The sequence below is a fragment of the Bactrocera oleae genome, chromosome X (assembly GCF_042242935.1).
Source record: "Bactrocera oleae isolate idBacOlea1 chromosome X, idBacOlea1, whole genome shotgun sequence".
In the NCBI taxonomy this organism is placed as follows: Eukaryota; Metazoa; Arthropoda; class Insecta; order Diptera; family Tephritidae; genus Bactrocera; species Bactrocera oleae.
In genome coordinates, this window is record NC_091541.1 from 32,185,307 (window position 1) to 32,212,063 (window position 26,757).

A 26,757-nucleotide genomic window follows, 5' to 3' on the forward strand; every position below is an offset into this window, starting at 1 on the left:
GATGGTCTGCTAGACTCAGGTGGTGAGTGAATATCGGGAGTAGCAAGGCCTCAAGTGTCTTCACTACTGAGGAAAGGGGACTTATCGGGCGATAGGACTCCCCTTTGTTGGCGGGTTTCCCAGGTTCCAGTAGTGGGACCACTCTTCCGACTTTCCACACATCGGGTATTTGAAGAGTGGACATCGACAAGTTGAGGACCTTAGTGAGGTAGCTTACTTCCGTCGAGCCTAGATGTTTTAGCATCAGCGTGCTTATTCCGTCATGGCCAATGGACTTTGACGATTTGGCCTTTTTGATGACACTCTGAACCTCCCCATCGGTGAGAGTGGTGCGCAGTCGTCGGGTAACACATCATTTGGCCTTGTGGTTCGAAGGGTGCAGTGTAAACTGCCGGCTAAAATATTTCGCGCACTTCTTCGGGTCCGAGGAGGCATGGCTATCGAATTGAATTACAACTCGGTCGTCATATCTCTTCATCGGTTTCTCCATCGAGATAATTATGGGCAGATGGTCTGATGCGAGAGTTAGCATAGGTCGCCAGGTCATGCTTTTTATCAGATCACTGCTAGCGATGGTAATATAATATCTTGCGAGCAATTACAGGTGCTGCTGCATGCATAATTCTGATGGCGGCTTCGCCTTTCATTGTGCAGAATGTCGAATCGTCAATCAAAGATCGTGGTGAGCGTTAAATTCGCCTAGCACCAAACGATTTTCACCACGAGGTAGAGCACCTATGTTCGGGTGATATCCAGTTGGGCAACATGTAACTGGTGGTATATTGAATTGAATATCTCGAGCTCGACGTCGCCTGTCCGGACAGCTTTACCCTGACATTCAAGTGTAGTGTCCCTGCGGTCGATGTCGCCATCGATTGAACGATATTGCACGGTGTTGTGCAGTATGAAGGCTAGGCCTCCACCATTATCTCGCTCGCGATCCTTACGCAAAATGTTGAAACTTGCACAACTCAGAAGATCTGAGCGGCTGTTTAACTTGGTTTCTTGGACCGCAGCTATCGATACGCGTTCCCGGCTCATAAATGCAACTATCTTCTCGATCTTACTCTGGAGTACGGTGCAGTTAAATTGTAGAATTCGCGTTTTTCGCGGGTGTCCGCTTGTGATCCTGATGGTGAGGGAGGTACGTGTAGGTGGTGGTTGTTGCAGCTGTAATATCCGCATTGGCGTTTGTCGCCATGTGGTGTTAGTTGGCGACGCCACTTGATCGGGGCAGACTCCTACAGCACGAGGATTGAAGCGGGATGAAAGTAGAGGGGAGTCATGCTGCCTAGAGCTCCTTAGGGCCGTAGAGGTCCTTTCTCGGCCACTCGACTGGAGTGGCGACGCAGTGCGCGAACATGGTGCAGATTGCACAGCCGTTAAGGCTGGTGTCGCAGTATTGCGTTGGCAGCATGGGGCCACGTAACTTGTGGTCCACTCCCTATGGGTCTTAAGGCCTGAGCAGGTCTTAAGATGGCTCCATCATTGCATGTATTGCACCTAACCGAGGTGGAGTTTGGATGGAGCCTATTAGCGCATATGCAGCAAAAGAATTTTTCTGGCCGCGGGTTGGATTCGATGCCAGCACGGGTCAAGAGGATACGGCCGTTCCCACGACAGTCGGGTCTACGTAACCGGAACGGCCAGGGATTTTTATCCGGCCAAGGACTGTGAACTCTGCGCAATTCTGAAGCTTCAACAACAACAAGATACTTAATAGCTTCAACTAACATCTATGCAGCAAAGAAATTCCTCGCGGTCCGGGTTGGACTCGATGCCAGCAGATGTAAATAAACTCAATGAAGATTCTTACCGCTGGTGGGGGAAATATAAAGATCTTCATTGAGCTTAGTTATATTTCATTCTAACTTTATTTTATTAAAATCATCTCTCATATACTATTTACAAATCTTACTATCTAATTATATGTATATATATTTGTATATTGCATGCACACCACGTTGGGTTGTTTTTAAGTACACAACTCAATACATGTGTGTGTGTGTGTTAATATGTATGTATGTAGCACATGGTTTATGCTGCATGATATGGGAGTTTTGAATGCATGTATATTTATGTGTTTGCTTATGTATGTATGTATGTTAAATATATTTGAACATACATATTTTTGATTAGTGGACAGTATTTATTCTTATATTATATTCTTTATATGTAGAATAATAAAACTAAATTTATTGCTAGCCACCGTCTAAGTGGGGCCCTTTTGGTCCTAACGCACATGTTCATTTTTAAACGTACTCCCGGGCAACAAAGTGACAGCTGGAAAGATGTCCGCATCATGTAGTCGTGTCATGTTTGTCAACTCCGTGACGTCGTAGCTGGTATTGCTGCATATTCTGACCTTTGGGTTCCGTGTTGCTGCGGCCGTTGATTTGAGTCTATTTCGTCTACCATCAGCACCACGTTGTCCATCAGCAGAACGTGTATTTTATCATCTGAGTCATCTTCATTTGTTTTACCTCCATCGTCGGAGACTTTAATTTCCCTATCGTCATTTGGCTCTTCATCAGAAGGATCTTCGTCAGATCATCAAGTGGCATCAATGTTTCATTGTTGTCTGTATATATATCTTTTCATTTTTGGTTTGTAAGACCAAATTAAAGTGCCTGTTTGTTTCTCAAACAGGACTTTTTATTTTTACTGTTGTCTGTATGTATTTCATACAGGACCTTTTTATTTTTGGTTTGTAAGACCAAATTATATTGCCTGTTTGTTTCTCAAACAGGACTTTTTATTTTTATTGTTGCCTGTATGTATTTCATACAGGATGTTCAAAAATGAACATGTGCGTTAGGACCACAAGGTCCCCACTTAGACGGCGTGCAGCAATAAATTTAGTTTTATTATTTTACATATTAAGATAAGAAGCATGTTAGAATATACAGTCCACTAATCCTAAATATGTATGCTCAAATATATTTAACAGGCATACATACATACATAAGCAAACACATAAACAAATATACACTCATATGATAACTTGTAGAACTAAGATATATATTTAGGCAATTGATTACAAGTGCACATGTGCACTTGAAAACAATCCCATAACATGTAGCATAAACAATGTGCTACATACATACGTCCATACACACACACACATGTATTGAGTTGTACTTAAAAACAACCCTATGTGGTGTGCATGCCACATACACATATACATATATATACATTTAATTAGATAGCAAGATTTGTAAATAGTATATAAGCCATACATTTAATAAAATAAAATTAGAATGAATAAGTTCTCAGCTCAATGAAGTCTTTTTCTGTCCCCCACCAGCGGTAAGGCAATTAGAATCTTCATTGAGTTTAATAATTGGTCTTACAAATCAATTATATATTTGGTCCTTCGAGCCGGATAGAGCTCAAGGTAAATTAAAAAGTCCTGTATGATAAAGCATACAGGCAATTATACACAGGACTTTTTTATTTTTTGGTTTGTAAGACCAAATTATATTACCTGTTTGTTTCTCAAACAGGACTTTTTATTTTTATTGTTGCCTGTATGTATTCATACATGGGTCTTAAGGCCTGAGCAGGTCTTAAGATGGCTCCGTCATTGCATGTATTGCACCTAACCGAGGTGAAGTTTGGATGGAGCCTTTTAGTGCACATGCAGCAATGGAAGTGTTTTCGAGTGCACATGTGCACTTGTAATCAATTGTCTAAATGTATATCTTAGGTTACAAGTTATCATATTGTGACGAACATAGATGATAGAACAAAATCGAATGAACGATAAACTGCCAGAAGCACATGTGCACTTGTAATCAATTATCTAAATGTATATCTTAGGTTACAAGTTATCATATTGTGATGAACATAGATGATAGAACAAAATCGAATGAACGATAAACTGCCAGAAGCAACTAGTTACCGAATTCGTAGTTGCCAGAATGTTCTAGAAGCAATGTTTTGTTACAGATTTACTATATAAGGGCTGCCGGATCGTGCAGCAGACACAGTTCTAGTTAGAGTGTTGTCGTGATAAGAGCAATTAAGCTAGAAGCAAGAAGTTGTAAGCTCGAATAACGAGCAATAAGTGTTAAGTTGTTGGAATTAGAAATAAAGATAAGTGTGTAACCATTAAATTGGGACTTTTATTTAACAATCCAGTGATCGAACTCAAGAGTGAGTTACAGGTAGACGATTTATCGAGAAATCCGTTACAATATGAATGCATATATAGTTATATGTTTGTTTATGTATGTATGTATGTTAAATATATTTGATTAGATTTGATACATATTTATGATTAGTAGACTGTATTTATTCTTATATTATTATATTCTTAATATGTAGAATAATAAAACTAAATTAATTGCTGCACACCGTCTAAGTGGGGCGCTTTTGGTTCTAACGCACATGTTCATTTTTGAACAACGGGTCAAGAGGATACGGAGCAACCCTGCTGCTAGGTGTTGCTCTAATGACGGCAAACTTAAACTAATACTTACCGATTCAAACAAGGTTAGATCGCCAAAATAACAGCCTTGGCCGGATAAAACCCGAGTCAATTCCGGTAACGTATAACCGGCTGTTGTGGGAGTTATCTACAACTAGGCTCCACAGCAATGGTGACAGCACCCCACCCTGAGGACATCCCCTGTCGACCTAGTTAGATGCTACATTACCTTACATTGGTTTGAGCAAACCTCAATCTGAGAACCGCAACCACCATGGAAAAATAGGACTTCATAATTTATATAAGTCACGACTTAAACAATGTTTGCATTAGGTTCATTTACCAGTTTTAGTATTCTAAATTCAATACTAAAATACGTGCCTAAATATGTAGATATGCTAACAACTACCAATAAGCTAAATTGCAATTAACGAACAAAACACATCAGACACGGGATTTGATCTATGCTGGAATGATCCGACCGTAACTATGCACATGTCACCGAGCTTTCAAATCACCGAATTATGATAATAGTTGTGAAGACTATTACTTAGAGTACTGTTGTCCACCATATACAACATTGCGAGCAATAAAGTTATCCAGGCAGCATCTATGGCATGTCTAGATGCCTCATTGCGCTGCATCTACTAAGCAATATCCCTCGAGTTGTGTCCATCGTAAAGAGGAGCAAAGATACTATCTACTGATAAGATCTAAGCTGAGAGATGCTCATGGAAAAATGACAAGTGGAGTGTGGAGTTCAGCCGACTTTTGACCATGGATTAAATGATCCGAAACTCCTCTCTTTGCCTTCTGAGAGAGTTCATGATCTCGTGGTTTTTTTGGCAGCACTGAAAGTTCATGAGCTACTGAACAGATGACAAGCAAAAACACGACCGCTTAAAATCCCGCAGAAATAAATTGCGAAATCAGTGCGTTTTGTTATTTAGAACTTGTAGGTGTTGTGAAATATTAAAATATTATGTTAAATTGAGCTTTAAAAGTTTATTTTGAAAATCATTTGTGATTAAAATACACATGTACATTTATTTCGACCGAATATAGGATATCTAGTTTGTTAAACTAATATTAATTATGTAAATTTTTCTGTTATAGGAAAACCGAAAAATACCCAAGAAATACATAAAAATCTCAAAACTTATTTCTTTCCTCAGTGGTACCACTGTGAAATGTTATAAAAAATGTGGACTTTGACAGCGCTCTCTCGAATCAAACAGTTTCGTATCATGTCCGCCTTGCTTTTGACCGTGAAAATGGTTGCAGTTTGTTATCTTCTTAAAATTTAGTGAAACATTGCCCCAAAAATATTGGTCAGGTGTAAAACTCGAATACTTTTTCAAAATAAAATCAGTTTATTTGAATATATATTCTTAAAGGAGCGGGTATTGTCATTCCTACTGCAGTAGGATTTACGTTACCAGAACGGACCCGGGCTTTTATCCGGCCAAAGACTGTCAATTCGGCAAAATTCTATCGCTACAACAACATAGGCAGATATAAGAATATTTAAGTATTGTATTTATGCCACTTTTTAACTGGTAAATTAATAATTTATCACCATTGAAAAATGGTAGTTGCAAATAAGAAACCATATCAGAACCGGGGTTCAAGTTTTACAATTTACGAAATTGAATTTATTAATATATTAATAATATCGGGTAATTTTAATTATAAATAAGCTCAATCACACAATAAACACCATCTTCATTCGCTCTGAAGGTCCTTTAAACCAGAACGGCAATCTTATTTGAATGTAATTTTTGAGAGAGAAATGCCCTTCAAGCCAACTATCAAAAATTTCTGTAAAAGTCTATATTAGTTTCTTAATGCCCAATTGACCATTCTTACGTAATCGATCATTCCTTTTTTACACATAGCCTTTAGCAGTTCTCAATAAGGGTAAGTCTCGTGATAAGTTCACGAGTTGAATAACTGAAAGAGCTACCGTATAAATCGGTTAGTCCAAATGAAAATTACATATACACTTTCTGTTAAACTTCGCAGAAAATACCAAAACTTAAACCATATTTTCGGTAATAATTAATTGTACATATGATTCGTTTTTTTTTTAAATATTTTTGTTAAACCAATTATAATTTCACTTCACTATATTTTAGTTAATACACGCGTCCTTGTTACCCATGTTTATGGCAGCTTAACAACGTTTAATTAATGCTAAAGACAGACATATGGTTTCCGTACTACAATGTGTACTACAATAAAAGCCCGGGAAACCATGTACTAGCATAGTGACGCACATATGAGTTTGACACTCATCAGCTGATGCAAAATAATTAAATCCAACTAAAATAAAATAAATATAAAGCAGGAAAATTAACTCAAGTATAGTATACAAGTAGAAGCCAATAACCTTAAAATATTTTATTACTTGAGAAGGGAAAGGGAGTATTTTACTCAATCTCTACGGGCATCAAAAAAACTAAGCAATATAAAAGATTGATTTCAAGAAAAACGCTTTGCAACAACATTTTTTCATTTTTGGTTTTTTCATTCATTTAGAATTTTAATTTTCATTTCAAAGTGACAGAAAACATATGATTTTTGCAGAAGAGCATAAAGCTTTAGGTGAGTTCACTGCAATCCTTCGCCGGAGAATGTTAATAAATAGAGAAGGCGCAAATGTTAACAAGTACTAATTTGAGCTTTTCACAAGAGGAAACAGCGAAAAATACAACTTCGAACCTTTAGAAATACACCACGCATTGGTCGAAAACGGGAAAAATTTATAAATAGACACAAAGAATGTTCTTACATGAATTATGCGCTTGCTGATTTACATTAGCATATTACCAAAATATCATAATTTTTGTTATTTAAAATAATCCCTCATAGATAAAATGGGCTAAATCGAAAAACTATGAAATAATAATAATAAGTAAACATATAAAAGTACTATATGCAGTGTGCTTAAAATATATAGAAGTAATAACGGATTTCATATAAATGGCAATTTTATATACATTTTATAATTTGATGCCATATATAGTGCATAATATGAAATAAATTATAATAATATTTTAAGTCGCTAATAGGCCAAATTGCCGATTCTATTTTCTGAAGAGAACACTAGACAAATTCTTCAATTTCTGATTTTTAGCATCGTCGTGAGGAAGCAACTTGTGGGCAACATACAAATCAGAGATTAATGGAAGGATGAATTGTAAAGTTGAAATTTTGCTGATTCTTCAATTTCACTTATTTTATTTACTTTAACTTCATTTTTGTGCATTTGTGGTAGAAATTCCATATGAAAACCAAATTTGGTTGACCAGGCGCACAGAAAAAAGAACGCAGTGCAGAGTTATAAACGATCGCACCTCGTTTTGTAGCATACGCGTGTTGAATGAATTTGTTGTCGTTATAATATGAAATATTTAGAAAATATGGCGCGAGCTTTCTCGAATCTTATTGGTCGGTGGTGGTGCGTCTATATTTTTTTAGTCGCTTTCGCGAATTTTTGGTTTTTTACAAAAGGCAGATTGAGGGACATACATACATATGTACATGTGTGTACATATATGCAAATTCAACATATTTAGACATGTGAATGGAGGAAAGAGGTTTTTCACATACAAATTGGTCATTTAAAAGAATTAAAAAATGATAATGTTTACACATTAGAGCAATCTGTTTAGATATTCTTTGTGGTGCTGCTTGTATAGTACTGCTCCTTATTGCAAATTTACATCAAATATATTGCCTGAGTTCAAACCTTATCACAGATGTTGTTTTATTCCTTTTTATACTCTCGCAACCTGTTGCTACAGAGTATAATAGTTTTGTTCACCTAACGGTTGTTTGTATCACCTACAACTAATCGAGTTGAATATAGGGTTATATATAATATATATAAATGATCAGGATGAAGAGACGAGTTGAAATCCGGGTGACTGTCTGTCCGTCCGTCCGTCCGTGCAAGCTCTACCTTGAGTAAAAATTATATCTTTATGAAACTTGGTACACATGTTTCTTGGTACCGTAACACGGTTGGTATTGCAGGTGGGCGTATTCGGACCACTGTCACGCCCACAAAACGCTATTAATCAAAAACAAATAAATTGCCATAACTAAGCCCACAATAAAACTGTTATTTGGTGTACAGGATCACATTAGGGAGGGGCATCTGCAGTTTAAAGTGTTTTAAAAACTGGGCGTGGTTCCGCCCCCTAATAGGTTTAATGTGCATATCTCCTAAACCGCTAATGCTATAACATCAAAATTCACTGGAAACAAATGTTTTTAGCACCTCTATTGACGGTGTGAAAATTGGTGAAATCGGGTGACAAGCCCGCCTACACCCCATATTACGGTACAATTAAAAATTACTAAAAGCGCGATAAACCAAGCACTAAACACGCCAGAGACATTAAATTTTATCTCTGGGATGGTATGAGATGACTTTATAGGAACCGCGTTCAGTGGGCGTGGCACCGCCCACTCTTAGGTGAAAACCCATATCTTGGGATCTGCTTAACCGATTTCAACCAAATTCGGTGCATGACGCTCTTTTCATATATCTATGTTATAGTGCGAAAATAGGCGAAACCGGACTACAACCACGCCTATTTCCAATATAACACCATTTTCAATTCCATCTGAATTTCTGACTTTCCACTATGCATATCAAGCAACAATGATTATATCGGGGTAAAACTTTGCGAGAATAATACGTTTAAAGTATGCCACCTTGTGATCGAAATTTGTCTAAATCGAAACAAAACTGTTCAAGACCCTAAGTACTAAATATGTGGACCCCAGTGCCTATAGTTGACCTTCTACCGAAAATATCAGTCAATCCACAAAGAAATCTCAAACGAGTATACCATTTGACTTTGCGAGAGTATAAAATTTGTGGTTACATCCGAACTTAGCCCTTCCTGACTTCTTTAATTTGCTATTCTAATTTTCCTTAATACGCGTGCTGAAGAACATCTGCGCGTACGTATATTAGCCGTTCCTTTATAAGGAGGTGAAAATTTGCTTGGATGCTTTTTAGAGTGGTGTAGTTTGTTGAGTTCGATTATCATGAGGGAAGGTTCCTTCTAGACGTGGTATAATTTAATTTTCGAATTTGCGTATTTTCGATCTTCCCTTTTAATAGGTTTCATTTAAGCACAGCTTCCGCCTAGTCTTTCCATTAACATTTTCTGCCATTTGCTTTGCAACAAAAATAAAAATGTTGAGACACATATGGTTTCTGTAGCATACTGCAATATGTACTATATGTTTATCTTTGGCATAAGTTGATAATTCTATGGCGTAGTCGTGACTTGCTGGTTATGTCTCCTGTATATTATATTATATATTTTAAATATATTGCGAACTCTACAGGTAACTTATTTAGGAGACGAAATCTAGAACTATAGAATAATATGCTCAACTTTATGTAAGGAGTTGTTAATGCAATATTGTACAAATTTGTGATTCAAAAATTGTATACCTGAAATATAGGAAACATCTCTATAATTATCTCTTCATCTATTTTGCAATGATAAATCTTATTTTATTGTTCGATTAAATTATTTTGATAGTAAGTTCTTCTGGTGCACTTATAGTAAAATTGAATTTTCAGTTTGAAGATGAATGAATTAATTAAAACGCTTTAAAATATACCCCAAATTTATTTATATCAAGATGGTATACATAAACCATTTGTTACAAGCTTTAAACATCATTCTATAACCAAATTTGAAAATATTTATAGGTAAAGTGACAGCGTTTTTTGTCAACCGAGGTGTCAACGCAAATATCGACACAATGTTAGAAACGCGGTTGAGCGCATTTTGAATAGCAGTTCGCAACGCAAGATGCACGTACATCAGCACAGGTATCCTCACAGCTGAAAGAGCAGGATACACGTATATCGCAGGTGACCTCCTAAAAGCAGAAGTGTCGTCGAAAAAGCGGAATAAAATTAAAACTAAAGTGGATGAATTAAAAGATCGTCTCCGCGAGCTACAATTATATCGGCCAATTATGCCGTCAGCTTCTGGCAAGGTAAAACCTTCACCCTGTGATGGCACTATTCAGTTCCATGTTCTTAAGCATCAATTCGAAAAGACGGCATCTTCAAATAGTTGGAACGCTGAAGATAAAGTAGCTGCATTAAAAAGATCTGCAGCGCAGATATAACAGACCATTCCAAACTGCGAGGCGAGTAGTTATGAAACGCTGATGGGTGCATTAGAAAGACGGTATAGTAGTGAGCACAGGAAGCATATCTTTCAAATGGAGTTAAGAAATCACCGCCGGAAAGCCAATGAGCCGTTGCGGGTGTTTTCTACAGAGATTGAGAGGTTAGCTCACTAAGATTATGCACATAAATCCGTAAAATACATCGAGGACACGAAAATTCAGACCTTCGTCAATACGAGATAACACTACACACTTCGCTACATTAGCATGTTCAAAATTGACGTTTGTGGAAACCGTTTCGTATGCTCTGACACAGGATACTGCATCTCTGCTTAGCAATCAAACATTTAAAGCTCATAAAGTACAAATAGAGCAACACACTTGGGTGAACCAATTACTTGAAAAAATTGACAACATGCAGAAAGCACTGGAAAAATCTACGGAAGCGCTTAAGAAAAATGATGGTGTGAATAAACGTCCAACGAGAGAAGAAATAGCAACAGAAAGCCCAGTCGCAAAGGCTTATTGGGTACAATGGAATAGTTTGAAGTTACTGTCTGGCTGCTTGCATCGCGTATGGAAGAGCGAAGATGGGCAAAGGTCACGAGCTCTGATGATTATTCCAAAAGTAAGAACTCCTGAAGTTCTCAATGAGCTGCACAACGGTCCAAGTGGAGGACGCATGGGTATCACTAAAACCTATGAGAAATTAAAACAAAGATTTTATTGGGTTGGTTGTCGTCAATCAGTTACGGAGTAGATCGCCAATTGTGTCGAGTGCATTGCTGCCAAAGGACCGCGGTCCAGGAGACATGATCAGATGAAGCAGTACAATTCAGGTGCGCCGTTTGAGCGAGTAGCCATGGATGTAGCTGGTCCATTTCCTATCAGTAAATTAGGAAGCAGATATGTTTTGGTAGTCATAGACTTTTTCAGCAAATGGCCAGAGGTATACGCAATTCCTAACCAAGAGGCGGGAACAGTAGCGGATGTATTCATCAACAATTGGGTATCGAGATATGGTGTTCCAATAGAATTACATTCTGACCCAGGGAAACATTTTGAATCAGCTCTAATACAGGAGATATGCCAGAAGCTGGGTATCTGGAAAACCCGTACAACAGCACTACATCCGCAGTCCGATGGCATGGTAGAACGATTCAATCGAACTGTGGAAGAACATTTGAGGAAAGTTGTGGACAAGTATCAAAAAGATTGGGATACCCATATATCCTTGTCCTGATGGCTTATCGGCCTGCTGTACATGAAACAACGGGACAGACTCCAGCAAGGGTAATTTTTGGTAATGATCTTCCACTACCGATTGATTGAAAATTTGGAATTAACGCCAACGGAGGAAGAATACTAAGGAATTCAATAGCATCTTAGAAGACGAGGTGAGGGATATACTTGCTATGGTGAGACAGCGCACCAAAATTATGAGCGATAAGATGAAAGCAAAATGCGAAAAGGCAATAAATTCTGAGGGTTTTATTGAAGGCGATTGGGTATTGTTATATAACCAGACCAGAGGAAGGACCATATCAGGTTATTAAACGACTCAATGATGTAGTGTATCGCATACAGACCATTGGAAGACCAAGGAATAAAATGAAGGTGGTTCATCTGGAACGGCTTGCAGCGTTTGGTACCGCAAATATGTCTAATCGGGACGATCAGATTTAGGTAGAGGGCAGTGTGGCGAACACGAATAACAGAACAAATCAGAATCGACGATAAACTGCCAGAAGCAACTAGACAGCGAATTCGTAGTTGCCAGAATGTTCTAGTAGCGAACTTTTGGTAAACATTTACTATATAAGGGCTGCCGGATTGTGCAACAGACACAGTTCTAATTAGAGTGTTGCCGTGTAAAAAGCAATTAACCATAAGCAATAAGATGTAAACTCGAATTTTGAGCAATAAGTGTTAAGGTGTTGGAATAAAGATAATTTTATAGCCATTAAATTGGGACTTTAATTAAATGAAGTAGCAATCGAGTTCAAGAGTGAGTTATAGTTGAATTAACGAGAAATACAATATAAATAAACAAGCATCTATGTTTAAAGAATTCGTTCAAGTTTTGATTTGTAAATATGTATCTATATATTTAATATAAGTACGAATAAAAATATATTTATGTTTATATAACTCAGTAATTTTATTATATATAATATATATGTAATATGTAATAATAACAATTTCAAAGATCTGGTGAATAATACAAAACATAGAAAGAAACACAAAAGAAACATATGCATAATATATATGTAATATGTAATAATAACAATTTCAAAGATCTGGTGAATAATACAAAACATAGAAAACAAACACAAAAGAAACATATGCATGCAATACACCTACATTCAACATTACAACCTTATACAACAATACAAACATATTTAGCTAGTTTAAGAACTTGGATATTAACAACCATGCACATGCATTGAGTTGTATATTTATAGACAACCGATATCGCATAACACACACACATTTATTTAGATAGAAGCGATGAAAATAGTAAAATAAATCCATATTTTGTAAGCCCAAAAATAAATGAAATGATTATAGTTACATCAAAATTATAAAATTTGCAAAATTACCTACTTTTCTTAGCTATCCATTTCTTTATTGTACTTTGTTTATTTCTATATAAAACAGCTGTTTCATAGCAAAATGCTTTTCACCTCATTTTTTTATCTTTTTTCTTATGATGTTCAAGCAGAAATATCCTCAAAAATAAATTGTGAAGTTTTCTCAGAATAGGGCTCTTAGGCTGTGTGCCAAACGGTCGCTGTGTTGAGTTGGGGCGAAAAAATTTAATATGGTGAAAACAAATTTTACATTTTACTGTGTTAAATGGAAAGTAAAATTTTGACAGTTGAAGTTCAAAACAAAAGCAACTACGTCGTTTGAATGTTTGCCTTGTTGTTTAACTTATTAAACATATTCACAAATGAATTAAATGAAAAGCAAATACTTTGCCTGATAATAACAATATTTATGAAACTAGAAAAAAATCATTAATTTAAAGATTTGTTATTAATTGAGAATTTTCGGCAATGCGCCGACGTAGTAGCCTACGACGCTACTTGCATTCGGTACACATATGTACATACAAAATTATATCTTCATATATGCATAAATACAAAATCAACTACAAAAATATTGTTTTTACTGAACTCTTTCATATTAGTCAAGAACTTTCCTTATTTAGAGTATCATTCCTGTATTGAACGAAATAAATAATAATATAAACAAATGAATAATTACGAATTAATAACATTTTATCGCATCCTTGTTATGAATGAATTCCTATCGGTAATCACATTTATAAGTTGTCAAAATTTTACCTAGCCAGTGAGCTGGTCACCACGAAACCCGTCAAAGTTTAATTTTCATCTGCCAGAATTTTAATTTTTCTACCGTTTGGCATACAGCCTTAGAAACGAAACGACGATAACAACGAGAACAACTTGGAAATTAAAATTAAAACGAGAACGGGTATTGGGCCGAGTTCGATATTATTGAAAGTCGAGTTATTAAACTCCATAAGAAAAAGAAACAAGGACATTTCATTGTTGATATAAACATTTCGGTTACATGTAATATATCTTTATCATATGCGGAATTGTGTTATAAAACCATTCGTCAGAAATAATAATAGCTTTCTTTTGATTTATTTTTGTACACACATGAAATCAGTTCGGTAGCCCATGGTAGATAATTAAAAACAAAGTCTTGTAGTAAAAAAAAGATGAAATCCATTGGACAAGAAAGGTAAAATAATAAAAATTATACGAAAAATAATTTACGGGCGATCTGATGTCGGGATGAGGAACAGTGGAATTAGTGACCGACTTGCCGCCATTCCAAGCTTACCGTTCGTTTCAAATGAAATTTTTCAAAAGTTAATCCTATGGTGACAACGTAGAAATCAGTTCTCTTTTGTTCACATTTGAGCAATGTTGCTCATTGTAATTTTGGTGTGGTCTAACCCAGGTCGGCGGAAATCCTCTTAGCTATATCCACCCCTCGGGGGCAGACTGGGCAATGGACGTCCCTGCTGGCATATGGACTAGTTTCTAGGCCAGATTTTGGTGGTGCGAGCAGGCGGCGTCTAGCTATGGGAGAGGTACGTATTCATTCTCCTTTTCCTGATAACTAGCTTTGCATACGACACTGGGAGAATGGATGTAGGTTCTGCCATTGCCAATGAGGTACTTGGTGGTAGGTGTGAAACTCTAAGGGTAGAGGTTCCCTGAATACAAAACTCAGCATGGAGGCCGAAAAGGCTGGGATATCAGCCCCAATGTCGGTGGAAGTATAAGCTGATACCACCGGCGGGGACAGCGAGTTTACTTGCAATGACGCCAGTGGCCTTACCTCTGCTGTGAAGGAAGCAGTCCACAATGGTTGAACCGCTACTGCCAAATCTACTTTGAAAGCGTCAACACTACAGATGAGAAAACTTTGCTACGCTGGGGAATGCCAAAGTTTCTATCTCGGCGGTGAAGACTATTCCCAGGGCAACACCCAGTAAAGAGGGTTAAAAGCAAAAGCTACCCATAAATGGGCGGTGAAGGTCCACGAAAGCTTTAGCTGCAAGTCCAACCGAACCATATAGAAAGAAGAAAGTTTGACTTGGGCTATGGCAAAAATGGAGGAAGGCTGCGCATATTATGCGTGGCGGCTACAATTCACAAACCCGAATCCGAGATTCGCAAACCGGATCGAGGGAGGAATTGCCGCCAAAAGGCTGCTGGTGAAACTGTATGAAACAGGACGATGCTGCAAAGCTAATCGTGAGGCTCGACCGGGAGAAAGGCTCTTTGCAAGATTGGATGGAGATCCAGATACACCTATGCCAACGTTTGGTGGTGCGGGCTGCTTTAATGGGACCAAGATCTTAAAATGTAAGGACGACCTTTCACAAAGTGGCATTCTGCTTATTCTGAAAGCGAAGGTTCGCGTACCTCGCACAGTAAAACCGGAGGATGCACTGTGGCCCCTCAGAAGACAAAATGCTGATGTACCGACGGAAGACTGTAGGTCACCAACTACAGCAAGGAGGATGGTAGTCAAAACTACATACTTCAAAAAATCAAGTCCGGCAAGGGTATATTATACGAAAAGTTCGGACACATGGTAGGTAGCGTATATCTTCACTTTAAGATGCCGACTTGACCTTCAACAACGAAAACACGCTAGAGCACCGAGAGGTGGAGAAGGATCTAGGAGAAATCCTAGAAGCCACATTGAAGCTCCAAGACGCGGGTAAGAGACAGCTGGAGATTCAACCCGACCCTGCGATTAAACCCGAACTTGACAGTGAAAGCTCTTCAAATAAGCCGGCTTGAAAGCAAACTCGCCTTTGCCGAACTCCTCCTTTTAGAGAAGATTAGCTACGATGTGGCTTTAGTTCAGAAACTATGGATAGCCTCGGGAAACATACTATCTGGGCTAAAGTCACAAATTAGATACTTACATATTTTCCAAGTGCAAAAACAAAGTAAGAGTAGCCATACTGGTAAAGCAAAGTATGCAGTCATATATTAATCGAAACTTCAATTCAGACGACTTGACTGTAATAGCCGTAAAGGGTGGAAAGGATGAGACGCTACTTCTTGTATCCTCTGTAGATAGGCGCAGACGCCAATGCGCACCACTCTGTATGGGGTAGCGGGGTACCACCGAAAGCGGTGAGTCTTTACTAAACTTTATAATGATAATATAGCTTTAGCTCACCGGAGTAGGAACCAACACACATTGGATCTACCTCGAAAAACGTTCTTGATATAACACTGCATACTAGCAAAATAATCACTGTCGAAGATTGGTAGGTGCTACGTACACCCTCGTTTTCTGATCATAGGTATGTGAGATTTCAAGTAGAAGTCTTATGCCCTCAAAAGTGTAACTTTCAAGAATATTAAGAATACTAACTAGGATCTGTATAGGAAGATAGTGATAGAGACTTTTATTAGAATCAAGAAATGTGACTCAATTGCTGAACTAGGTTAGGTTAGGTTAGGTTAGAGGGTCGCTCCTAAGAAGGATCACACTTGGACAGCTTAAACGCCGCTCCGTTGTGGTACCCAAAACTCCTATGAGCCGGATCAATAGACCCTTACATGTCGACAAAGCGCTTTGTGCCTATGAACAACTTGTTGAGACGGCCAATATCTGTTTCGGCCAGATCTTCTGGTCCGCCAAAAGTATGATTGCCGAGATGTTTCAATCTCAACCTAGCAAAAGCCGGACAATGGAGGAGAAAGTGCCGGGATGTTTCCACTTCACCCTCCTCCATACAGCTTTGACAACTGCCATCAGGAAGTATTCTAAGCCGAACCGCATGAGTTCCCATTGGACAGTGCCCAGTGAGAACTCCTACCATGGCGGCGAGGTGAACTTTGTTCAAGGCGAGAAGATCCCCCGACCTCCTGCGATCCACTCTCGGCCAGAAGGATCGCGCAGTCGCGCAAGAGCTGTTCGTCGACCAGCGTCTGCTGAGCGCATGCGGGGTTCATTGGTCCAGAGCCGGAATTCAAGACGTTAGTGGAGAACCAACTCGATCCCATTCCGATGTGAGCGGGGCAAGGGTACCCCCCTGGCCAGCTCATCGGCCTTGCAATTCCCTGCGATTCCGCTGTGACCAGGCACCCAAACGAGCCTGATATTGAAGTAGCCTGATGCTAATTCTAGCGAGGACAGACACTCCTTGACTAGCTTTGAATGCACGGTACGCGCACTCAGGGCTTGTATTGCCGCTCTGCTGTCGGAGCGAATGCTCACCTCTCTAAACGAAGCTACACTATGTAACAGTACTTCTACTGCAACCTTGATCGCGGCCACTTCCGCCTTAAAAACGCTACAGTGGTCCGGTAGCCTGAAGCAAAGATTGACGGAGAGCTCTTTACAGAAAACCCCCCCTCCAACTTTCCCTCTTTGAGTCTTTTCGAGCGCCTTCCACCAGACGAACATACCATAGAACAGTATTGGCTTGACTACGGTTTCGTAGAGCCAGAACACCACATTTGGTGAGAGTCCCCACTTTTTCCCTATAGCTCCCCTGCACCAGTATAAGGCGACCGATGCCTTCTTGACTCTCTCCTCGATGTTCGGCCTCCAAGAAAGCTTTCTATCAAGGATGAGCCCTAGGTATTTCAACTTATCAACAGGTTGAAGACGTGAACCCCCGAAGGAGGGGAGAGGCACATTTGGAATCTTATACCTCCTAGTGAATAAAACCATTTCGGTTTTACTTGGGTTGACGGCTAGTCCGCTTCTGTTTGCCTAGTTGGATACCACGTTTAGGTACCCTTCGGTGAGCGCATAGACGGTATTCAGGAATTTACCTTTAACCATAAGAACCACATCATCAGCATAGGCTATCACCCGACAGCCTTGCTCCTCGAGTTCTATAAGTAGGTCGTTTACCACCAAGATCCAGAGCAGTGGTGAGAGTACTCCACCCTGCGGAGTTCCCCTATTAACCTTTCTGGTTGACTTGGCACTACCCCACTCCGCTACGACGGTACTGTCGCAAGGAAGACTGAAAATGAGGTGTTTGAGGTTCGATTCCACCTCAAACTTTTCGAGGGCTTTAACCACTGCCTCTGGCCGCACGTTATTGAAGGCTCCCTCGATGTCGAGAAAGGTGCCCACTGCAAATTCCTTGTGCATCAGCGCTGTCTTCAGCCACGACACTACATCATGCAAAGCAGTGTCGACCGACCTGCCCTTGATATAGGCATGCTGCGCCCGTAACAGTTTACCCCTCGGTATTCTGCACCTAATGTACAGATCCACAAGTCTCTCCAGCGTTTTTAACATAAACGAGGATAGGCTGATGGGTCTGAAATCTTTTGCACCGACATGAGAGCTTTTACCGGCCTACGGAATGAATGCAACCTTAACCTGTCTCCAGGCCTTCGGGACGTGGCCCAATCTAACACAGTTCGCGTAGATAGGGGCCAGCCAGCTACATGACATCTTAACCGTTCGGTGTAGTTGCGCCCAGGTAAGGTGACGCTTATCCAGAAGGTTCAAGAAGGCTGTACAGCCTTCCTGAAGCTCCCCCAGTGGCACTTCTTCAGCAAAGCGATTCAGTGGAAAATGAGCATCTAGGAGTAGCCTCAGCGACTCCTCGCTACTCGTAGTCCACCCGCTATCTGCATTTCTTAGATACCCCACCGGAGTAGGATTTTTTGCAAGAATGAGTCTAAACCTTGAGGACTCGTGACAACCCTCTATACTGCCGCAGAAGGCTTTCCACGAAGCCCTTTTGGCTTTCTTCAAGTCGGACTTGTAAATGGTCAATCCGGCCTTGTACAACGCCCAGTCGTCGCTAAAGCAACTTTTACGGGCTTTGTTGAAGAGTCTTCTACTCGAAGATCTGATCTCCGTTAGCTCCGAAGTCCACCAAGGGGGTTGCCTTTTACTTTTCTGAGTTTTGAGAGGACAGGAGCTTTCAAGAGTAGATCTGCTAACAGAGCTAAAAACCTCGACGAGCTCCTCAATCGCGTCCGCAGATAGGATCGAATCCCTGTCAGGCGCGGTTGAAAGAGCTAATCGAAGCTTCCTGCAATACAGGACCTAATTGGTATTCCTGAAGTTTCTGTAGGTTCCATGCTTCGGGCGCGGAGCGTCCAAGCTGAACCCAATATATTTATGATCTGAAAAGGAGTGGTCGTCTAGAACTCTCCATTTCGAGATCAAGGGAGCAATTTCCCTAGAGGCTAGCGTGACGTCAAGGACTTCCGCCCTGCTAGCTGTCACAAAAGTAGGGCAGTTTCCCCTATTACAGATAAAAAGGTCTACATCGCAAATAAAATCAAAAAGTGACTCACCTCTTGCGCTTGTGTCCGAGCTCCCCCAGACGGTGTGCCTTGAGTTGGCATCCGAGCCTATTATAACCGCGGCTCCTTTGCGACTGGCCTCTGCCAGAGTCATTCTCAGCAAGTTCGGAGGTGGTTCCACCTCGTCGTCGTGCGGCATGTAGGTTGAGACAAGCCAGATTTCCTTAGCACTGTCCTCCAACCTAGCGGTGACGACGTCCTCGTTGCTGAAATTAGGTAAAAGAAAAACGTTAAGTTCATTTCTGACCAACAGGCAGGCTTTGGTTCTACCTGTGCTGCTTGCCGCCAGGAGCTTATGGCTTTTTGTCCTTAGTCCAGATATCCCATAGCTACTCAGCCACGGCTCCTGGATAAGGACAACGTCGGCTTCGTCCCTTCCTAGACGAAGCCCTAGATCGGCGGAGGCCGCCTTTGAGTGCTGGAGGTTAATTTAGAGGATCTTCATCCTCCAAACTCCTCTCCAGCAGTGCGAGTTCCGCACCATCGTCCATAACATCGACGCCAGCCTCCTCGAACAGATGCTCGAGACTGAAGACGGATCCATCATCACCTGACCACCATTTTCGAGAGGGGAACTTTCCCACTCTCTTCCGCCCCCACAGAAGGAAGCGGGCCATCCGCCCTGGCTTCTGTTGGGAGTGTCTTGAGAACGACCCTCTCGAAGCCATAGCTTATGGCCCCCTTTGTGACACTGAGAGCAGCGAGGGACTCCTTGTTTAGGAGTATCAGCGCTTGCCGATATGGTGCCTCGGTCCGCTCCAGCCTGATCACCCTCCAGTCTTGGGTGGGGAGAGATGGGTTGCAGTACCGCAACATCTCTTCAATTTCGGCCGTGGTGGAAGGTTCGGCCGGAAGCCAGACCCGAGGGCGAGGCCGCATCGGGAGATCCGATTTGGCCACCGCCTCGAGCCTTGCTCCTTTCCACACCTCCCCTACCCTGGCTACCACCTCCTTATAAAGGAGAGCCGACCGTTCGTCGGCACACCTAATCAGTTTGTGAATGCCGAGGTTCCACCCGGCACTTTCACATCTAGGGGGTGGTCCAGGGCTTCCCCTGACCACCTTCATAAAAACAGCGGAGATAGCAGCCGCTACCCGCTTCCACTCGTCATGAGAGATGGCTCCATCTCCTCTGCTTCGGTCATACACCCCAAGCTCCACTGAGCTTGCGAGTTTAGCGATTTCACTAAACATAGGTGCGGGTCCGACCCGAGGTTTTTTGCCGAGGGAGGATTCCCCCTCCTGCGATCTCTGCCGCTTTATTGAGGTATGGGGCCCGCTCGGCCCCGCTTTTCCGTCGCCCACGTCGCTCAGCACCTTTTTGGCCCACTCCAGTGTGCTAGCATGCTGGTCAGATTTGATAAAAAATTGATATGGAAACTCAATGTGGAGGAGAAAGTGAAAAAGGCCAGTGGTACCCTATATGCCTATATGTATGCAAGAAGAGGATAGGGTATACATGGGGTCCATCACCTGTCCTTATGCATTGGTGTTACACAGCGATAGTCAAGCCAATCTCGTTATGTCTTTGCGGTAAGGTAATCTGGTGAGCTACCAACGCAGAATACAACACAAAGAAGATCAATACGTCGATATCAGAGAATGTCCTTAGAAGCACGTAGGCAGTAGTCGTAGCGGCTGCCGAAAAGCGGCGGCAAATAAACTGTGTTCAAAGCCGCAAAGGAATTGCATGAAAGGAAATAGCTGATGAAATTGCCAAAAGTTCCATCGGTCTGGCTACCAAATTAGTACAGAAGTCATAGAAAACTATATACAATGAAATTTTTGAAAAGACTGGCAGACAGATCAGGGCCAGATAGAATGCCTTAAGGACATGCGCACACATGGTCTCAAAAAGGCTGAACGACGGTTGTTGGCCTATTGATAAGTCACAACCTACTGGCATCACATGCGAGCCGGATAAGCATGTTCAACGACGATACATGCAGAAAGTGCAGGGAAGTAGGAATGAGAAAGATGCTGGAACAACTCCTATGATTCTGTCCAGCATTATCTAGAACTCGTCTTAGATATCTAGAAGCTTCGCAGCTCAAGAGACTAGATGAAGTATCAAAATTAGATACCAAGTCACTCCTAAAGTATACAAAAAGCGTTGACGAATATTTCAGAACACATTAAACGGAATCTCCATCTGTCATTACACAGGACCAGTGGGTCTATGTAAGGCGTGACCGCCGGCCAGTATAACATAACCTAACTTAGTTTAAACCATTTATAGGATAGTTATCTCATTGATTTGAGCAGTGAATTCACCAAAAACATTACCCTAATTGCTCACGACGCATATATAGATTACCAAATGCTGAAAGCTGCGCCATTGAAAGGGACAAACTCCATTGAAAGGGACAAGCTCGCACACAAGGGTGTCAGTAAAAACTAGAAACTTTAACAGAAATCTCCGATAGCGCTGTTGTGTAATTAACTTATGTTTTAACCGATAGTTGGCATGCAGGGTAGCTATTGTCAACTAACTATTTCAACTATTGCCAATAAGGTTGGACACATTTTTATGTGGATATTCCTTATCAACAAAATCATTAGAGAAAAGGCATCGGGTAGGTATGTTCGAGTTGATGAAGTGCATGTTTAAGCTCTTCAGCAGTTTAGAAATTCATGAGTATTACAAAGGCTTACGAGAAGAATAGAAAAAGTAGAAAACTATTCCTTTCGACAAGTGGAATTTTGTTAATAAGATTTTAATATTGCATAAGGACAAGATTTCAATAGATTTTGCAGGATATCCATTTAGTATTTTGAGGGTACTAAATTTAGTAATTAAATATAGTTTTTGTTGTCGGAGGCGGTATCTTCAAAAGATATACTCGCTATAGATGCACCTCAGTCGGAATAATTCTTCGCCCGTTTTTTATAGTACGGGACTTGTGAAACAGGGCGCCTACGTACTAAACCCTTAACTACGTCGCTTAAAGCATATATATTTTCCATGCAGGACCGCCGCTACAAGCTGTAGTTGATTGGCTGTACACCCATGTCTTTTTGGTCTAGTTTAACATTATTTCTTTGCTCTAATAAGGTTGTTGTGCCCTTGTCTCACTCGCATCTATAAGTTCTCCTAGCACCGCTCTTTCATTATTTTAACGCTCGAGAACAGTATATTCCATACATTTTCTCACCCATTGCCATACAGCAATCCGACCCTCTCTGAAGCAACCATGCTCAATCAGGAATTGGGTTAAGTAATAATCGGTTTTACCATGCTTCCTCTTACTCCCTTTTCACATTTCTAATGTGTCCATCTAGTTTTCCTCACCTCATCCCAACGCTTCTGCTATTCGTTAAGACTAGTTTGTCTTTCCTCCTTCTGCTCTTCCATCGTGAGGCGTGCCCGTGCACATAGTTTTAAATCACATGGCCATTACTTCTAATGGCATGATACCCGCTATAGCCCACCGCGTTATGTGATACAGTCCGGAAAGCACAGACGACACTGATTGCACTAAGCTGAACACTTGACTTCATAATTTCTGCTTACGTTATTTACGTCTTATACTGTAGGGCTGTTCCAGTTATAGGAGCCGCGTACATAAACACAGACTGGGTAACTTTCGACAGGAGTGACCCTTGCCGCTTTCTCACAGGTTTTATTGATGTAAGTCTTGTAGTGGAGCCTCGCATCTATTGTTAGCCCCTGAAATTTTAGGGACAACTGCGTAGATATTGTAACGGATTTTTCGATAAATCGCCTACCTGTAACTCACTCTTGAGTTCGATCACTGGATTCTTAAATTAAAGTCCCAATTTAATGGCTATACACTTATCTTTATTCCAACAACTTAACACTTATTGCTCGATATTCGAGTTTACAACTTATTGCTTATAGCTTAATTGCTTTTTACACGGCAACACTCTAATTAGAACTGTGTCTGTTGCACAATCCGGCAGCCCTTATATAGTAAATATTTACCAAAAGTTCGCTACTAGAACATTCTGGCAACTACGAATGCGCTATCTAGTTGCTTCTGGCAGTTTATCGTCGATTCTGATTTGTTCTGTTATTCGTGTTCGCCACACTGCCCTCTACCTAAATCTGATCGTCCCGATTAGACATATTTGCAGTACCAAACGCTGCAAGCCGTTCCAGATGAACCACCTTCATTTTATTCCTTGGTCTTCCAATGGTCTGTATGCGATACACTACATCATTGAGTCGTTTAATAACCTGATATGGTCCTTCCTCTGGTCTGGTTATATAACAATACTCAATCGCCTTCAATAAAACCCTCAGAGTTTATTGCCTTGTCGCATTTTGCTTTCATCTTATCGCTCATAATTTTGGTGCGCTGTCTCACCATAGCATGTATATCCCTCATCTCGTCTTATAGGATGCTATTGAACTCCTTAGTTGGCGTTCCTGCCTCTTGGTTAGGAATTGCGTATACCTCTGGCCATTTGCTGAAATAGTCCATGACTACCAAAACATATCTGTCCTAATTTACTGATAGGAAATGAACCAGCTACACCCATGGCTACTCGCTCAAACGGCGCACCTGAATTGTACTGCTTCATCTGATCATGTCTCCTGGACCGCGGCCCTTTGGCAGCAATGCACTCGACACAATTGGCGATCTACTCCGTAACTGATTGACGACAACCAACCCAATAAAATCTTTGTTTTAATTTCTCATAGGTTTTAGTGATACCCATGCGTCCCCGTTGTGCAGCTCGTTGAGAACTTCAGGAATTCTTACTTTTGGAATAATCATCAGAGCTCGTGAACTTTGCCCATCTTCGCTTTTCCATACGCGATGCAAGCAGCCAGACAGTAACTTCAAACTATTCCATTGTGCCCAATAAGCCTTTGCGACTGGGCTTTCTGTTGCTATTTCTTCTCTCGTTGGACGTTTATTCATCTCCAATCCGTGTATTACAGTTTTCAAATCTGGATTCTCTTGTTGACATTTCCGTAGCTTTTCCGGATCCCAGTCTGATGTTATAGTCAATAATCGGACATCTATAATGTCTTCTTTGGCCTCAGCTTTTTGTTTAGGTCCAATTGGATTAATGGGCTGGTTACAATTGCGTGCAATATGGCCACTATTTCCGCAGTTGAAGCATTTAAGCACACCATCATTTTTCTTAAGCGCTTCCGTAGATTTTTCCAGTGCTTTCTGCATGTTGTCAATTTTTTCAAGTAACTGGTTCACGCAAGTGTGTTCCTCTATTTCTACTTTGTGAGCTTTAAATGAAACGGTTTCTGCAAACGTCAATTTTGGACATGGTAATGCAGCGAAGGGTGTAGTGTTATCTCGTATTGACGAAGGTCTGAATTTTCGTGTCCTCGATGTATTTCACGGATTTATGTGCATAAGCTTAGTGAGCTAACCTCTCAATTTCTGTAGAAAACTCCTGCAGAGACTCGTTGGCTTTCTGGCGGCGATTTCGCAACTCGATTTGACAGATCTGCTTCCTGTGCTCACTACCATACCATACCGTCTTTCTAATACACCCATCAACGTTTCATAACTACTTGCCTCGCAGTTTGGAATGGTCTGTAATATCTCCGCTGCAGATCTTTTTAATGCAACGAACAATACAGCTACTTTATCTTCAGCGTTCCAATTATTTGAAGATCTGGCTTTTCGAATTGAAGCTTAAAAACGTGGAACGGAACAGTTGCATCAACGGATGGAGGTTTTACTTTGGCAGAAGCTGTTGATACAATTGGCCGATTTAATTGTAGCTCGCGGAGACGATCTTTCAATTCATCCATTGCAGTTTTTGTTTTATCCTACTCTTCCGAAATCTGTAAGGACGCTTCTGCTATTTGTGAGGTCACCTGTGCGGATATACGTGCATCTTGCGCTGCGAACTGCTCTTCCAACTGTGAGGACACCTGTGCTAATATACGTGCATCTTGCGCTGCGAATTGCTCTTCCAAACGCGTTTCTAACGAGGACAATTTGGATTGTTGTGTCAATAATTGTGATAACACCTCTGCTATTTGTTGGGTTATACGTGCATCCTGCTCTTTAAATTGTGTCGATATTTGCGTTGAAATTTGAGACATATGTGTATTCTGCTCTTTCCCCATCAGCGATATTGCAGCAAAAATCATGTTTATGTTTACCATCTTTGACGAGCATTGAGCCTCTTCTTGTTGTCTCTCCCTCTAATTCCATGTTAAAGACATATTCCTCAACAATAATGTTTTCCGCCTCCATGGCCTCTCTTAACCGTGATTGTAATTCAGTTTTTAATCCATTTGTCGCCAAACCACGGTGCTCCAGCTCCTTTTTCAATTGTGGAATCTTCAGATCGTTAAACTGGGCCATTTTCAAATAATTATCTCCTTTTGAATTTATTTGACAATCCCACTTCTGACACTAATTGTAACGGATTTCTCGATAAATCGTCTACCTGTAACTCACCCTTGAGTGAAATTTCTTGGAAAACAAATTGCTACTGTGGTTAGTAAAGCATTTGTACCGTTTTCTAAACTCATTGCTATTTCATAACTAACCGCCGTCGACGTTGGGTTATTTTCTCCTACTCTTATTGTGTGATTGGATTGATGTCAGTTGCATCTTCTGCTGCAACTTGTATCCAAGCGAAAAAAAATTTCATTGTTCCGATTTTGCGGAAACGCGAGTAAAAGAAAACATAACTTTATTTCTTGAATCCGTGAAAATTGCTAACTTTGTTCTTCTTGTTTGTGAGCTTACTGAGTACAGCTAGTTTAATATATTTCTCATAATAAAGTAAAAATTAATTAACATAAAATAATTTAAAAAATAATAAATAATAGTTTAATAAAAGGGAATATTCAAATGGCATATCAATATTCCCAGTTTGGCATACATATTATATTCTCTTCAATATTCACTTTTGGGAATGTAAAGAGAGCTATACGTGTACAGAATCACCGCTGTTATAAAAGCGAGAAATGCTATTTGTTCCTACTGCGTGTGAGGTGAACTCCCCGATAAAATTTCACAAATGTTCGCTGTCGAACCTGCACCTTCTCATTCTTCTAAGTTATCTGAGTTAGCAATCCGTGCTAAATGTGACTTTAGTAGTAGAATATAAGTAGGCAACCCGTACAAAGTGTGACTTTAGTAGTAGAATTTTTGAGACAACCCGTACCAAGTGGACCATTTTTGCGTGTGTATTAGTGAAAATCTTAGGATTGGTTACTTGTAGATTAATACAATGATCTAAGTGTTAGTATCTGTATGTTTATATGTACATAAATACAGATAAAACAAATAGCAAAATGAGATAGATCATTATTGTGAAAACAACAAG

The 26,757-nt window shown here is 40.4% G+C and overlaps 1 long non-coding RNA gene across 1 annotated transcript; it reads left to right on the plus strand.

The window, feature by feature from the left end:
- The first annotated feature begins 1,577 nt into the window (after nt 1-1,577).
- Nucleotides 1,578-5,426, plus strand: LOC138858146 (uncharacterized). The gene is made up of 2 exons (XR_011397369.1): nt 1,578-4,232; nt 4,330-5,426. It is a non-coding gene; the product is annotated as an uncharacterized lncRNA (long non-coding RNA).
- Nucleotides 5,427-26,757: the final 21,331 nt, after the last annotated feature.